Source organism: Tamandua tetradactyla, chromosome X (genome assembly GCF_023851605.1).
Source record: "Tamandua tetradactyla isolate mTamTet1 chromosome X, mTamTet1.pri, whole genome shotgun sequence".
Lineage (NCBI taxonomy): Eukaryota > Metazoa > Chordata > Mammalia > Pilosa > Myrmecophagidae > Tamandua > Tamandua tetradactyla.
Window position 1 is genome coordinate 104,878,378 of NC_135353.1, and position 16,907 is coordinate 104,895,284.

Sequence of the window (16,907 nt, forward strand, 5' to 3'; positions counted from 1 at the left end):
TCAAGGCCACCAGGAGCCATTGCTGAGTATCCAATATGCCTGCATCAAAGACCAAAACTCAGTCCCTAATACAAGACCATTACCCAAGATGATCAGCCTATACCTGGTGGCTGGTTTAGTACATTGGACCACTTCCATAATGGAAGTGGCAGCATTTTGTTCTTACTGGCATAGACGCATACTTTGGATAGAAGTTTCACTTCCCTGCATGCAATGCTTCTGGCAAAATTACCTACTGTGGACTTACAGAATACCTTATCCACCATCATGGTATTACACACAGCTTTATTTCTGATCAAGGAATCCATTTCACAACAAATGCAGTGCAGAAATGGGCACATGCTCGTGGAATTCACTGGTCTTAGGATCTTTCTTATCATCTTAAAGCACCTGGATCAACAGAGTGGGGGAAAGGTCTTTTGAAGGCTCGATTATGGTGCCAACTAGGTTGCAATACTATGCAGGTCTGGGGCAATATTCTCCAGGAGGCTGTGTGTGCTCTGACTCAGCATCCACTCTATGGTGATATTTCTCCCATAGCCAGGATTCATGGGTTCAGGAATCAAAGGGTAGAAATGGGAATGGCACCATTCACTATTACCCCTAGTGATCCACTAGAAAAATTTGTGCTTCCTGTTCCTGCATCCTTAAGCTGTGTTTGTCTAAAGGTCTTGGTTCCAAAAGGAGGAGTGCTTCCACCAGGAGAAAAAAAATGATTCCATTGAACTGGAAGTTAAGACAGCTACCTGACCAGTTTGGGCTTGTCATGCATCTGAATGAACAGGTAAAGAAGAGAATTACTTTACTGGCTGGGGTCATTGTTTGTGACTATCAAGGGAAAATATGACTGCAACTATAAAATGGAGGAAAAGAAGAGATTGTTCCTCACACCGGGGTAGACAGGCTTGGACTGGCCCCCGAGTTGCAGCCACCTTTGTGCCCTCCTCGCCCTCCCCACAGACATTATGCTCTAGTTCCTGCTTGGATTTACTTTTGGCAACTTGATTGGAATGTATCTGGCTTAGAACTATGATATACCAAACCTGGCCAAAAAACTTGAAGATATCAAAAAAGACTTGGATGCCAAGAAGAAAACCCCTAGTTCCTGAGGCCGACTCCAGCTGCCTTTTGGATATACTGATACAACTGTCCTTGAGAGCCTTCTTTACCATCTGAACCAAAAGCTTGTGTTTTAATCTCCAACCTCAGAAATTTTCTTCTTTGCTAAACCCTGAGTTGCCTTAGAGCAAAAATGAGGCCACAACTTAACAACTACCCTTACTTTTCCAATGTCCTCACTTCCTCCCATCCTTCTTCCAGCAACTTGGGAGATTCTAAGATTGGAATTATGGTGCTAAATTAGTAAACATAACCTTTAAATAGCAGTCTCTTCTTTATTTTTTGGGATTTCTACTACCTATTTTCAAAAGAAAAATTGGAGAATTTTGTGTAGCTGATCATCTACAAATAATGTTAATTTCACAATTACAATAATTACAGTGGGTGCCTGTTAAGCATTTGGTACTAAATTATGTTGTTCCAAAGTAATTAAAATTAATATTTAGAAGCTAGTTTCTAGTGAATTATCCATTTATTTTGTATTGTTGTCAGGGAACTCCACAGTTGCTAATTTAACCAATAAATCGATTTACTCTTCCTTAACTGAGAGATTATATTCTGAGAATCATGTCAGGAATTGGGGAATTTAAAAAGTATGTAAAATAATGGTCTTTGTCTTCAGTAGAATTCATAGTCAATTTAGTATGAACATTTTTTTCCTTAATGATATATTTGATCAGCTCTTTTCCCTCAAAAGAATCATATTATTTTAAGAGATTACAGGTGCATTTAACATTACATGGTAAGTAAATGAGAAATTGTCTATAAGAGAAAATTTATACTTTTTTCACAATTAAAATTTTATTTACATTATAACTTTATAGAGATTCTTACAAGAAAAATTTGGCCCAAATGTATAATAAAATCAGCACCTCAAGAAGGAGAATTTCTGCTTCTCTGTACAATTTTAGGTTTTGGTTTTTTCTTGCAATCAGAAATGACCCTTGTAATTTATCAAATGTGTAATTATTACATTTTCTACATAAATTAAAAAATACATTGTTTGGGTAGGTAACTTTTTTCATGGATCAAGATACAAAATGATTTAGTGAAAAGGGCCTCTCTTACCTCTGTCCTAGCTCCTAATTCCTGTCCTTGGACACATTCACAGTTATCAGTTTCCCATATATTTTCCCAAAAAGATTCTATGCTTAATCAAATACATATATGTGTGCATGGGTGTTTTTAGACAAATTATATCAAACCATATTTTGACTTCTGTTCTTTGTCTTTTTTCTTTCTTTCTTTCTTTTTAAATGAAGATCATTCCATATCAGTATATAAAGAACAAGGAATGACATTTCTCTTTCGGCTGTATAGGGTTCTGTTGAATGAATATACCATAATTTATTTAATCTGCTACTGATGAATGTTTGGGTTGTTTCTCTCTTTTGCTGTTATAGTGATAAACCTTGAACTTAATGTCATAATGCATATCCATACAGGTATATTTGCAGGATAAAGTATGTGATTACAAAATAAAGTGACTTTGTTTCTTTCTGAAAATATATCTGCTAGATTTCATATATGGAGGTAAGTGTTATCCCTGTTAAGGTAGTACTTATATGTGAGACAGCCTTAGGATCAAAATTATGGTTTGGCTATTCCCTGGCAGTGTTATCATGAGCAAATGTCTTATTGAACTTCTTGCATTTTCTATAACATGTGCACATAATACCTATCTCATATGATTTTCATGAGAAATAATTGAGATATTGTTATGTGATGTGTTCCATTGTGTTTTGCAAATTATGCAATAAATAATGAATATTAGTCCTAAAAAAAAAAAAGAAGGAAGAGGTTGCCTGTATATAAGACATCCCCTAGGATGACTCTTAGTACTACCATGCCCTATTATTAAAGTCAATGGAAACTACAACAACTCAATTCAAGCAAGACTACCAATGGCCCAGAAACTTCAGGAATGATAGTTTGGGTCACCTCATCAAAGAAAGTACCATGTCAGCTTATTAAGGGTAAAAGGATCATTGGAATGGGTAGTGGAGGAAAGTTGTGATAAATACAAACAATGACCATGTGACCAGTTACAGAAATGAGGACTTTAATGGATGTGAATATTTCTTTCTTGTTTTGTTATATGTTCATATATGTACATAAAACAAATATCTTTATTTTCTTCCAAATATTACCCCCTTATCAAATGATATAAGTTGTATCAATTTCAAGTCATATTACTTAAGTTATAAGATATCAAATTTCAGAGTAAATGTTACCCAAGGACTGGCACCTTATTCTAAAGAGTTAGTGAATTTCCAGTTGTACATAGAACCATTGAATATTGTTATGTGAAACTATGACTTATTGTGTTTATTTAAAGATTACATATGTTTAAAAGATATGTGTATGGCTGTCTAGCTGACAAAAGGTAGACTGTGATGGTTAAGTTCACATGTCAATTTGTCCAGGTTTGTGGTGCACAGTTATTTTTGGTTAAGCAAGCACTAGTCTGTTCATTAGGTGAAGACATTTCATCAACTTAAACCATCAGTAAGTTGATTGCATCTGTTTTAGTTTGCTAAAGCTGATGAAATGCAATATATCAGAAACAGACTTGTTTTAACAATGGAGATTTATTACCTTACAAGTTTACAGTCCTAAGTCCATTAAAATGTGCAAATTAAGGCACCATTAGGAAGATACCTTCTCCCAAAGATCAGTTACTGGTGATCCTCAGCTCCTCTATCACATGGCCAGGCACATGGCAATGCCTGTTGGTCTATTCTTTCATTTTACTGCTTCCAGCTTCTATCTTCAGTGGCTTCCTCTCTATTTTTTTCTTCATATTTCTTTCTTTAGTTTCTGTCTCCTTAGCTTCTCTGGGGATTTTTTCTGGGTGTTCTCTCTGTCTTTCAACCTTTCATAAGGGACTCCAGTAAAAGGATTAAGACCCACCCTGGGACACTCCTCAACTGAAATAACCTAATCACATGGTCTCACCTTCAATAGGCATACATGCATAGGAATGGATTAAAAGAATATGATCTATTTGGGGGTACATACAACTTCAAACTATCAAGAGTTTATGATTAATTACATCTACAATCAACTGAAGAGACTGCCTTCAACAATGGGAGACATCTCATCCAATCAGTTGAAGGCTTTAAAAGGAGTACTGGTAATTTCATAAGTCAGAAGAGAGAATTTTCATCTCTGTTTCAGCTAGCCAGCATCTCTGGAATTCATTAAAAACTTTCGTTGAAATTCCCAGCTTAAGGTCTACCTTATGGAATTTGCTCATGTGCACCCCCACAGTTATAAAATTATAAAAATTTATAATTTTTATAAAAATTTCCTAATATTTACAGATATCTCCTGTTGGTTCTATTTCCCTGGAGAACCTTGACTGTGCTGGTTTGAAAGGATGCATGTCCCCTAAAAAAGCCATGTTTTAATCAAAATTCCATTTTGTAAGGGCAGAATAATCCCTATTCAATACTGTATGTTTGAAACTGTAATCAGATCATCTCTCTGGAGATGTGATTTAATCAAGAGTGGTTGTTAAACTGGATTAGGTGACGACATGTCTCCATCCATTTGGGTGGGTCTTGATAAGTTTCTGGAATCCTATATAAAAGGAAACATTTTGGAGAATCAAGGAGATTCAGAGAGAGCAGAGAATGCTGCAGCACCATGAAGCAGAGTCCACAGCCAGCGACGTCTGGAGATGAAGAAGGAACATGCCTCCTGGGGAGCTTCATAAAACAGGAAGCCAGGAGAGAAAGCTAGCAGATGACGCCATGCTCACCATGTGCCGTTCCAGCCTACAGAGAAACTGTGACCATGTTCACCATGTGCCTTCTCACTTGAGAGGGAAACCCTGAACTTCATCAGCCTTCTCAGACCAAGGCATCTTTCCCTGGATGCCTTTGATTGGACATTTCTATAGACTTGTTTTAATTGGAACATTTTCTCAGTCTCAGAACTGTAAACTAGCAACTTACTAAATTTCCCTTTTTAAAAGCCATTCTGTTTCTGGTATATTGCATTCTGACAGCTAGAAAACTAGAACAGTGTTCCTCATTCCTGCTGCCCTTAGTTGTCTCCCTAGGTTGGGATTAAGACTCCAGGCTAAACCTAATGCAGCATTCAGGAATTGGTAGAAAATGTAATTCACTGATTCAGTGAATTTTGCCTTTCTTGTAGTTTGTCAAATAATGGGTATTGGGATATTTCTCTTTAGAGAAAAATGGTTTTAAAAGACTTTGGCAAGTGCTAAGATGTTGTTTCTGTGAGGTCCCCATCGGAGGCTAATGCTGAGGAATGTCACTTGTTCTATTGTATCTATTGACTAGAAAAGGTTACTTTCATGGAGAGATGTTAATGAAAATTAACTTGGAGTCTTGATGTCTTGAAAACACTCTCCCACGTCAAAGTCACGAGGGCAATGTGGTGGGAACAATCAGTTCAGATTAATGCACATTATTGGAGTACACGCATGACCCAGATTCAGTGCTAATAGCTTGTGCACAGAGTTGAATAAAACTGAGCCCTTGTGCATGCCCCTGCAGAGTTCATGGCCTCTTGAAGAAGACAAGCAAAAATATACATAGTTTACACATAGTATTATCAGTGCTGAAATAATTATGCCTGGGATGGAGACACTATTATGAAATAGAAAATTGTCTTAGGGAGGCAATATTTTAGCAAGGCCTTAAGATGAACTGATGCTTATCTATTCATAGGTCATTCCAGGTTTTGGGAATCAAATGTGAAATGCATGGTAGTAGGAAAAATAAGCTGGTTGGTTATTCTCTATCACCTCCACCCCTAGATCCATTCTCTGTACTTCTCTTCCCTGTTCTGACTCCTGGAACCTGATTGTGCAGACTGTGTGAATTGGATGCCCTTGTCTAATGGCTGCTGGCTGTGTTTGCTGGTGGAATGTACTGGCAGAACAAGAGAGGAGTCAAGGTGGTGGCATAAGACATATCCAGGAACATTTCCCTTTAAAGACAGGTAAATAAAAGTGTACAATTCATTTGTTTGGAACTTTGGTGGATGATAGAAACTGGAGAAAGACTCCACACACACTGAGTAGAAGGTAAAAACCCACTTAATAGAAAAGAGGTAAGACAGTGACATTACTAACATAATAATGTAAGACACTTCCTGAAAAAGCTGCCTGAAATGTTTATAGAATAAAAGGGCAAACTTCATTTGATCAGAACACTGGAGAATGACAGAGACTGGAGAAGAGTTCCACAAACACTGAATCAAAGAAAAAGAAAAGACTGAGGTAGAATTCCATCCTGGATACTGGATGGTTTCCATTCCCCCTTCTTCACTCGGCCCTGCCCGCTTGGAAATCACACAGAGGCAGTACAATCAAGCTCCCTCACAAAAAGACTGAGAGAGTATACCCACAGCGGTGAGTTAGAATGCCACGCATATCCAGGCACAGTAACATAGGTTCACAGAGACCCACGGCAGAACATAAGCCAGTACAGTGTGCAACATGCAAAAGGACCACCGTGTGGAGGGTAGAGACTAGAATAGAATGGCTAGTAAGAACCACTGAGTTCTCACTCAATCCAGTTTCAGTTGGCTTGACATCTAAAGGCATAACAGAATTTTCTGAAGTGACCCACATTTCTAGATTGACTCTATCTGGCCTCACATGGTTGGATAACATAACAGGGAAGAGATTGGAGGCAGAAACCCTCACAGAAAGAGATTTTTTAAAGTCATAGCAGGAGGTGGGGCAGGATGGTGGTGTAATGAAGGGTGGAATTTAGTTAGTCCTCCAGAGTAGCTAGTAAAGAGCCAAGAACTGTATGGGACAACTTCTGGGGGGGCATCAGTGACTGGACACACATTGTACACCAGTCTATAATGGCTGGAACAGCTGAGGTCCCTCACAGAACTCTAAGTCTCCCACGTCATGAAAGCTGGTACCCCTCCTCCATGGGCACAGCAGGCTGGTTCACTGAGGGGAAAGGAAACAGACTTTTCCAGTGGCAAGGAGTTAGCTCAACCGAGCTTCAATTGCAGAATTAATTAGCAAATTCAGACTGCTGGAAACAGGCCCTGAGTACAATAAATCTGGAGTAAGGAATAAAGGCACCAGCAGTTTTTACCCTGGCAGAGAGGGACAGGGCTGACAGAAAAAATAAAATATAAATGAAGGGCGTTCTGAGTTGGATAGCACAAAATACTAGAAAAGGGCTGGACCCCAACAAAAGGGGGCACATAGATCTTGGGAACACATAAAGCCATGTACCAACACTAGCTCTTGATTGGCAAACCCAGGAACAGGGGTCCAGCTCTAAAAAGGCTTTTTAAAAACAAAACAAAGTAAAACTTCTTAACAGCTCATTAAACAGAACTGTAAGAATTCTCAGGCAGAGGTGGAATAAAGGCATGTCTTAGAGACAAAGTAAATAATCAGATGGATGGGAACAGTTCCCTAAAGGGTGTATCTTCCCCCAAGAAAATGGGGGCAGGACCCAGCTCAAGTGGAGGCCCTCCTTCAGGGAAGTTAGGCCCCAGGGGCTGGAAAACAGAGGCAACCAAAACCAACCTACTACCTCAGCCTCCTTCTCAACCATGCACCTGGGAGGGAGAGGCTGCTGAAATTAAAGCAACACATCACTTTATGCTGATGGGAAACCATAGGCAGAAAAGTGTTACATGCTGAGCAGGGCAGGAAGAACACAGAGTCTAGAGGCTTCATAGGAAAGTCTGATAACCTGCTGGACCTCAGCCTCAAGGAAACTTGATAGTGGCCACTCTTTCTTCCTTACATGTGGGCCTATCTGGTCTGGAAAATAAAACTGGGCCGATAACATCTGAAGAGATCCTCCTCAAAATAAAAGGCTCCATATGAGAAGGGTAAGAAACAGGAAAATAAGAACTTAAAAATTCTGATCAATTAAACAGAACCTATGATAGAAGTCTAGAATTAGCTGAACTGACAGCCAAAGAACAGATAGAAAACAAAGCCATTCAACCAGAAAACCCTAGATAAAAGTGAAAACAACCTCCAGAATAAACTAATTAAGGAAATCAAATGCTTAGATGCCAGCAAAAGATAACAAGTTATGCTAGGAAAATCAAAGATATGGCCCAGCCAAAGGAATAAAACAACATTTCAAATGAGATATAAGAGTTGAAACAACCAAATCAGGATGTTTAAACAGACATGAAAAAATCTCATCAAAAACCAAATCAACAAGTTGAGGAAGGATATAAAGGAGACACTGAGTGAACATAAAGAAGAACTCAAAAGTTTGAAAAAACAAATCGCAGAACTTCTGGGAATGAAAGGCACAATTGAAGACATGAAAAAAAAATGGAGACCTACAAAAATAGAATTGAAGGTGCAGAGGAAAGTATTAGTGAATTAGAGGGTAGGACATCTGAAATTCGACACACAAAAGAAAATATAAGGGAAAGAATGGAAAATTATGAGCAGGGTCTTAGTGAATCGAGTGACAACATGAAGCACACAAATATACGTGTTATAGGTGTCCCAGAAGAAGAGAAGGGAAAAGAAGCAAAAAGACAAATAGAGGAAACAATCACTGAAAAATGTCCCATCTCTTATGAAAGACATATGATTACATATTCAAGAAATGCAGCATACCCCAAACAGAATAGATCTGAATAGAACTATTCCAAAACACTTACTAATCAGATTGTCAGATGTCAAAGACAAAGAGTGAATTTTGAAAGTGGTAAGAGTAAAGCAATCCACCACATACATTGAAAGCTCAATAAGACTATGTGTGGATTTCTCAGCAGAAACCATGGAGGCAAGAAGGCAGTGGTATGATATATTAAAGTTTCTAAAAGAGAAAAACTGTCAACAAAGAATTCTATAACCAGAAAAATTGTCCTTCAAAAATGAGGGGGAGATTAAAATATTTTCAGGCAAGCATTCACTGAAAGAATTTGTAACTAAGAGATCAGTTCTACAGGAAATACTAAAGGGAGTGCTACAGGCAGATATGAAAAGACAGGGGAGAGAAGTCGGGAGAAGAGTGTAGAAATTAAGACTATCAGTAAAGATAAAAAGAGAAGAAGATATGACATAAAATCCAAAAAAAAAAACATGGTAGAAGAAGGCACTACCTTTACAGTAATAACATTAAATGTTAATGGATTAACCCCCCAATCAAGTAGACATAACAGACTTGTACAGAACATTACACTCCACAACAGGAGGATACATATTTTTCTCAAGTGCTCATGATCATTCTCAAGGATAGACCATTTGATGTGTCATAAAGCATGGCTCAATAAATTTTAAAAGATTGAGATTATACAGAATGCTTTCTTGTATCATAAAGGAATGAAGTTAGAAATTAATAGAAGGCAGAGGGCCTAAAAGTTCAGAAGTATATGAAGGCTGAACAATACAATCTTAAACAACCAGTGGGCGAAGGAAGAAATTACAAGAGAAATCAATAAATATTTTTGGACAAAGGAAAATGAAAACACAGCATATCAAAATCTATAGGATGCTGCAAAGGTAGTGCTGAGAGGGAACTATATTGCCTTAAATGCCTATATTTAAAAAGAAGAAAGAGCAAAAATCGAGGAATTAACTGATCACCTGGAGGAAATCAAGAAGGAACAGCAAACTAACCCTAAAGAAAACAAAAGGAAAGAATTAAAGAAGAGAAGAAATAAATTAAATTGAGAATATGAAAAAAATGGAAAAAGCCAGCAAAGCCAGAAGTTGGTTCTTAGATAAAATCAATAAAATTGATGGACCCTTAGGATGAGAAAAAAAGAGAGAGGACGCAAATAAAATCTGAATTAGAAGAGTAAACGTAACCAATGACTGTGCAGTCATAACCAATGACTAAGAGAACACTATAAGCAACTATGTACTAATATACTAGACAATTTAGAATTAATGGACAGCTTTCAAGAAAGGAATGAGTAACCAATATTGACTTGAGAAGAGATAAACCACCTCAACAAACAATCACAATAAACAGATTGAGACAGCCATTAAGAAGCTCCCCCAAAAGAAAAGTCCAGGATCAGATGACCTCACATGTGAATTCTACCTCTTCAAAAAAATTGAAGAGGAGGGAAAGATACCTAATCAAGGAAAAGACAATGAAGGAATATTACAGACCACTATCTTTGATGCTATAGATGCAAAAACCCTCAACAAAATATTTGTAAATTGAACCTAGCAGCACATTAAAAGAATGGTACACCATGACCAAGTGGAATTTATTCCAGGTATGCAAGTCTGGCTCAACCCAAGAAAATCAAATAATGTAATAATAATAATTATTTACCAACAATTCAAAGGTGAAAACCCACACTATCATGTTGATTGATGAAGAAAAGGCATATGACGCAATTCAACATCCTTTCTTGATGAAAACACTTCAAAGGAGAGGAAGTTCTCTTAATATTATAAAGGGAAAATATGAAGAACCCAAAGCTAACATCATCCCTCAATGGGGAAATAGTGGAAGCTTTCCTTCTAAGATAAGAAACATGGCAAGGATGCACACTGTCACTGCTATTCAGCATTGTGCTGGAAGTTCTAGCCAGAGCAACTAGACAAGAAAAATAAATAAAAGGCATCCAAATTGGAAAGGAAAAAGTAAAACTCTCACTGTTTGCAGATGACATGATACTATATATAGAAAATCTCAACAAATCTATAGCAAAGCTACTACAGCTAATAAATGAGTACAGCAAAATGGCAGGGTACAAGATCAAAACCCCAAAATCTGTAGTGTTTCTATACACTAGAAATGAGCAACCTGAGGAGGAAATCAGGGAAAAGCTTTCATTTACAATGGCAACCAAATGAATAAAATATTTGGGAATAAATTTAACTATGGATACAAAAGACCTATACACAGAAAAAGACAAGAAATTGCTAAAAGAAATCATGGAAGACCTAAATAAATGGAAGGGTATATCATGTTCAGGGATTGGAAGACTAAATATAGTTAAGATGTCAATTCCATCCAAATTGATTCATAGACTCAATGCAATACTAATTAATCCTAACAACTTACTTTGCAGGAATAGAAAAAAATCAATAACCAAATTTATTTGGAAGTGCAGGGCACCCTGAATAGCTAAAGATATTTTGAGGGAAAGGAAGGAAATGGGAGGTCTCACAATACATGACCTTAAAGCATGTTACAAAGCTACAGTGGTCAAAACATCATGGTACTGGCATAAAGATAGATATATTAACCAATAGAATCACATTGAGTGTTCAGATAGACCTGCTTATCTATGGACAATTGATCATTGATAAGGCATTCAAGCCAATAGAACTGGGACTGAGCAGTCTCTTCAACAAATGGTGTTTGGAGAACTGAGTATCCATATGCAAAAGAATGAAAAAGGATCCATATCTTTCATTCTTTCATTTTTGAGTTAAAATTAATTCAAAATGTCTTGAAGTCCTAAACATTTAAGATCATAAAAGTTTTAGAAGAAAATTCAGGGAAATCTCTTATAAATCTTGTGATAGAAAGAGGTTTCCTGGACCTTAAGCCCAAAGTATGAGCAATGAAAAAATAACTAGATAAATGGAATCTCCTCAAAATTAAATATTTGTATACATCAAAGAACTTTGTCAGGAAAGTAAAAAGTCAACCTACAGAATGGGCGACAGTATTTGGAAACCACATATCAGATAAAGGTTTAATATCCAGAATAAATAAAGAGATTCTACAATTCAACAACAAAAAGACAAACAACCCAATTAAAAACTGGGCAAAAGACAGGAACAGACACTTTTCAGAAGAGGAAATACAAATGGCTAAAAGGCACATGAAAAGATGATCAACCCCACTAGCTATTAGGGAAATGCAAATAAAAGCCACAATGAGATACCATCTGGCACCCACTAGAATGGCCAATGTCAAAAGAAAAGAAAAAACAGGAAAGGACAAATGCTGGAGACGATGTTGTGGAGAAAGCAGCACACTTATCCATTGTTGGTGGGAATGTAAAATTTTACAACCAGTTTGGAAGGCATTTTGACAGTTTCTTAGGAAGCTAAGTATAGAATTTCCATAAGATGCAGCAATCCCGTTACTAGGTATATATTCAGAGGAACTGAAGGCAGGGACACAAATGGACATTTGCACACTGATGTTTATAGCAGCATAATGATTGCCAAGAGATGGAAGCAGTCAAAGTGTCTGTCAATGGACAAATGGCTCAACAGTCTGTGGTATAGATATATGATGGCGTATTATGCAGCTATAAGACAGAGTAAAGTTATGAAGCATGTAACATGGATGTACCTTGAGTACATTATGCTGAGTGAAAGTAGCCAGAAACAAAAGGATGAATACTGTATCATCTCACTAATATGAACTAATATTAATGAGTGAACTTTTTTACTATTTGATGGTAGCACAGTAATATAAGTACAACTGAATAAAGCTGAATGTGAGTATGATTGAGGGAGAAGATCTCCATCATGTACGACACCAGAAGGAAAGATAGAGGACAAAGACTGAGACGTTAAAACTTAAGAATGCCTAGAGTGGACAATGATGGTGATTAAGTGTACAAATACAAAAATGTTTTTCATGAGGAAGAACAAATGAATGTCAATCTTGCAAGATGTTGAAAATGGGATGGTATACAGGAAGAAATACCATCAATGCAAGCTAGGATCTATAGTGTACAGTAACATTATAATATACTTCCACTGAAAGTAACAAAGGCATTATGCCAAAACTAAATGTCAACATATTGATTCAGCAATCATGTTCATTTGTTAAACCCTATCTTCTCTGTATAACTCCACCATCACCTTTGATCTTTCTATCCCACTCTTTAGGGGTATTTGGGTTATGCTCATTTTAACTTTTTCATGTTGGAAAGGGCTAGATACTGTACAGATACTGTATGAACACTTTTATGACCATAATAAAGGTAAAATCAGAAGCTTATAATACAGAATATAGGGGACCTGGAAATACATGAACCTAGAGATAGGTGAACTGTAAGCTAATGAGGTTAAACTTAAAAGTAAGGCAATAGATAGAACTGAAGGTAGTTCACTATTGGGTCTATAATATGACCACATTAAAGTTGAACATGATTGAAAGAGGTTAAGTAGGCTCATGTGTCCCACTGATTAACACTACAAACATAAATAAGTTCTTGCAGGAACTATTGCAAAGGTATGAATATTGTACAAAGAGTGTATAAGTTTGGGGTATTTGGGGGAAACTGTTATGGCATGCTATGGGCTATGTTTAATAGGAAAACAACAACAGTACCACAGCAACACAGGGGTAAACGATGTGGGGAGGAACAAGATTTAAGGAGAAGTTTAGATTTTCCATTTGATGAGGGTGCATTTATTGGTATTTTTCTCTTGGGAACAATGAAATTATCTAAGAATTGAGACTGTTGATGGACTGTTGACTTTGGACATTATACATGGTGCCTAATAAATGGAGGTGGCTGAAGTATGCACTGACTTAGAAGTAGATTGGAGAATAATGGTGTATACATATGATCAAATATTGTGCTACTACAAAAAGGAACAAAGTTGTGAGGCATATAACATTGTGAATGAACCTGTGGGACATTTGGTGAGGCAAAAGAAACCAGAAACAAAAGAGCAAATGTTGTATGGTCTCATTTAGAAAATACTTATAAGAAAACAGCAGCCTAGATTGTAATCTCTTATAGGAGTCATATTTAGTCCAGAGTTGTAATTGTTATTTCTGGATTTTGAGATGCTGTTTTATATATGTATAACCTCTTATTTAGAGATAAGAATGAAGCTGATCAGTTTGGGATTAAGGTAATTGAGAATACAATGGTAAGGAAGACATTATCTGTATTGTAGAATACCATGTATTCTTGTAGACCAAAGGAAGAGAGGTTTATTTTGTCCACAACCTAAATTTTCTGTAGTGCATAATCTAACTCAACCTATCTGGATAGATCATTTAAACAATGCAAACACAGGGGGCCAGAATAAGAATGAGGGCCTTTAATCTTGTATAGCTTAGTGTAATGCCTGGATACATCCCAGAGTATATTAAGCAGATAATCCAAAAGTATTGGCAAAATTCCTTGATGGGTGGGAGAAAGTATATGCAACTATTAAACTTCACCACTGGAGAAACCCCTGATACTGTGTCAAACATTAGGGATACCCAAATCAAAATGTCAAGCCCTTCATCTTGATGCTTGCCCTTGTGAAGCTTATGCATGTAGTGGAGAAGATTAGCCTACCTATAGGTATGCCCAAGAGTTACTTCTGGAGGGCCTCTTTTGTTGCTCAGATGTGGCCTCTCTCTCCTAAGCCCAACTCTGCAAGTGAAATCATTGCCCTCCCCACTACACGAGACATGACATTCAGGGGTGAAAGTCTCCCTGGAAGCATGGAAGATGACTCCCAGGAATGAGTCTGGTCCTGGCACCATTGGACCAACAATGCCATCCTGACCTAAAAGTGGCAAAGAAATGTAACAAATAAGGTATCAGTGGCTGAAAGAGTTGAAATAGAGTCAAGCGGCTACTCTGGAGATCACGCTTATGCAAGGTACAGTTAGACATTGCTACCTGCCATAACTTGCCAAACCCCAACCCAAACCATTCCTGCCAATCCTAAAGAACACCTAGACCATTATATAAGATTCTACAAAGCTTCCATGCACTAGAGTAACTTTCTAGAAACTTACACCCTCCAGAGAGATCCCTGGACCAGATAAGCCCTGAAACCCAGAGGAACCAGCATCTCCAGATCATCCGCTAGTTCCATCCCTCTATCTAATATTTTTGTCAGCTCCTTCCAACAGAAAAAATTTAAAAATGGCCATAGCTCAAATGCTCCTAAAGAGTGGGATTTAAAGATCAAAGGTGATCTCTTCCGCTGTTTTAAATCCAGCTCCATACAATGCTCCACTGCCACTGATACTGGGACTGGGTCTGAGGGCCAGCACCCCATTGCCAACAACTCCACCACCATTGAGGACATGAACGAGTACAGCATCATAGGGGAATTCGCAGAGGGATCCAAGATTTACATGAGCAAGAATCGGTAGGATGATGGTAAAATGTTTATTGGAGGCTTGAGCTGGGATACAAGCAAGAAAGATCTGACTGAGTTCACTTTGGAGAGGTTATAGACTGCACAATTAAAACAGAATCAGTCACTGGAAGATTAAGAGGATTCGGATATGTGCTTTTTAAAGATACAGTTAGTGTTGATAAGGTTTAGGAAATGAAAGAACACAAACTGGATGGCAAATTGATTGACCCCAAAAGGGCAAAGGCTTTAAAAGGGAAAGAACCCCCAAAAAAGTTTTTGTGGGGGGATTGAGTCCAGATACTTCTGAAGAGCAAATAAAGAATATTTTGGAGCATTTGGAGAGATTGAAAATATTGAACTTCCCATGGATATAAAAACAAAAGAAAGAAAAGGATTTTATTTTATCATATATACAGATGAAGAGCGAGCAAAGGAATTATTAGAAAGCAGATATCATCAAATTGGTTCTCGGAAGCATGAGATCAAAGTTGCACAACCCAAAGAGGTATATCAGCAGCAAGAGCAGCAACAGAAAGAAGGAAGAGGAGCTTCAGCTACTGGACAAGGTGGTATTAGGGTTTGTGGATGAGGTCAGCATCAAAACTGGAACCAAGAATTTAATAACTACTATGATCAAGGATATGGAAATTAAAATAGTGCCTATGGTGGTGATCAGAACTATAGTGGCTATGTTGATATGATTATACTGGGAACTCTGGATATGGACAGGGATATACAAATTAGAGTGGCCAACAAAGCACGTATGGCAAGGCATCGACAGGGGGTGGCAATCACCAAAATAATTACCAGTCATACTAAAGGAGGACTTTGGAGAAAGCAGGAGGAAATGCTAAATTAACCCATCTTGCAGGTTGATGTTGAAGATTGGTCTTCTGTTGATCTCAGGTGATTATTTTGTAAAAGACTTTCTGGTTGTACAAGAAACAACTGTTCAACTGTATATAGCTGCCATTTAGTTTTCTTTGTTTTTATTTGGTTCCTTTGCAATCTGTGTTATGCTTTGATGTGGATTTGTTCATATAAATTTTCTTTGTATGATTTCATGGTAAACCTCAAATAAATGCTTCCTTATGTGGAGAAAAAAAAGATTAAAGGTGATGGTGGAGTTATACAGGGAAGGTAGGGTTTAACAGAGGAGCAATCGCTGAATCATTACATTGATATTTCTTTTAGTTTCCAGTATCTTAGAGCAGCTAGAAGTAAAACCTAAAATTGTGGATTGAAATCCATACCAAACTGTGAAATCTGTTCTACAACTAATTGCTGCAATGTTCTTTGAAATTTATTGCTTTTTATACATGCAATTTTTCACAAAAAAAAGAAAAGATTGTGATGATAAAAAAAAAGTATTCTGTTTAGTCTCCAAAGTTCTGGAGCAGCTAAAAGGAAAAATCTGACATTATGGACTGGGAGCCCACTACAAAATCTTGGATTTATCCTGTAACTACTTGTTGAAGAGTATTTCAAAAACTATTGCTTTTTCTTTGCTTTGCTTTACATATATGTCATGTTACACGATAATTTTTTTTTAATGAAGGAATATGTCATGGTCAGGTTCATGTGTCAACTTGGCCAGGTGGTGGTGCCTGTTTGTCTGGTTGGGCAAGTGCTGGCCTGTCTGTTGTGATGGGGACATTTGATAGAATTAAATCATGATCATGTCAGCTGCATCCACAGTGGATTCCATTTGTAATCAGCCAAGGGGAGTGTCTTCTGTAATGAGTGATGCTTAATCTAATCA

At 37.4% G+C, this 16,907-nt stretch overlaps 2 pseudogenes; both read left to right on the top strand.

The window, feature by feature from the left end:
* The first annotated feature begins 965 nt into the window (after nucleotides 1-965).
* LOC143671262 (short transmembrane mitochondrial protein 1 pseudogene) lies at nucleotides 966-1,401 on the top strand (annotated as a pseudogene).
* A 1,245-nt stretch (nucleotides 1,402-2,646) lies between these two features.
* On the top strand, nucleotides 2,647-15,964 carry LOC143671983 (heterogeneous nuclear ribonucleoprotein D-like pseudogene; annotated as a pseudogene).
* Nucleotides 15,965-16,907: the final 943 nt, after the last annotated feature.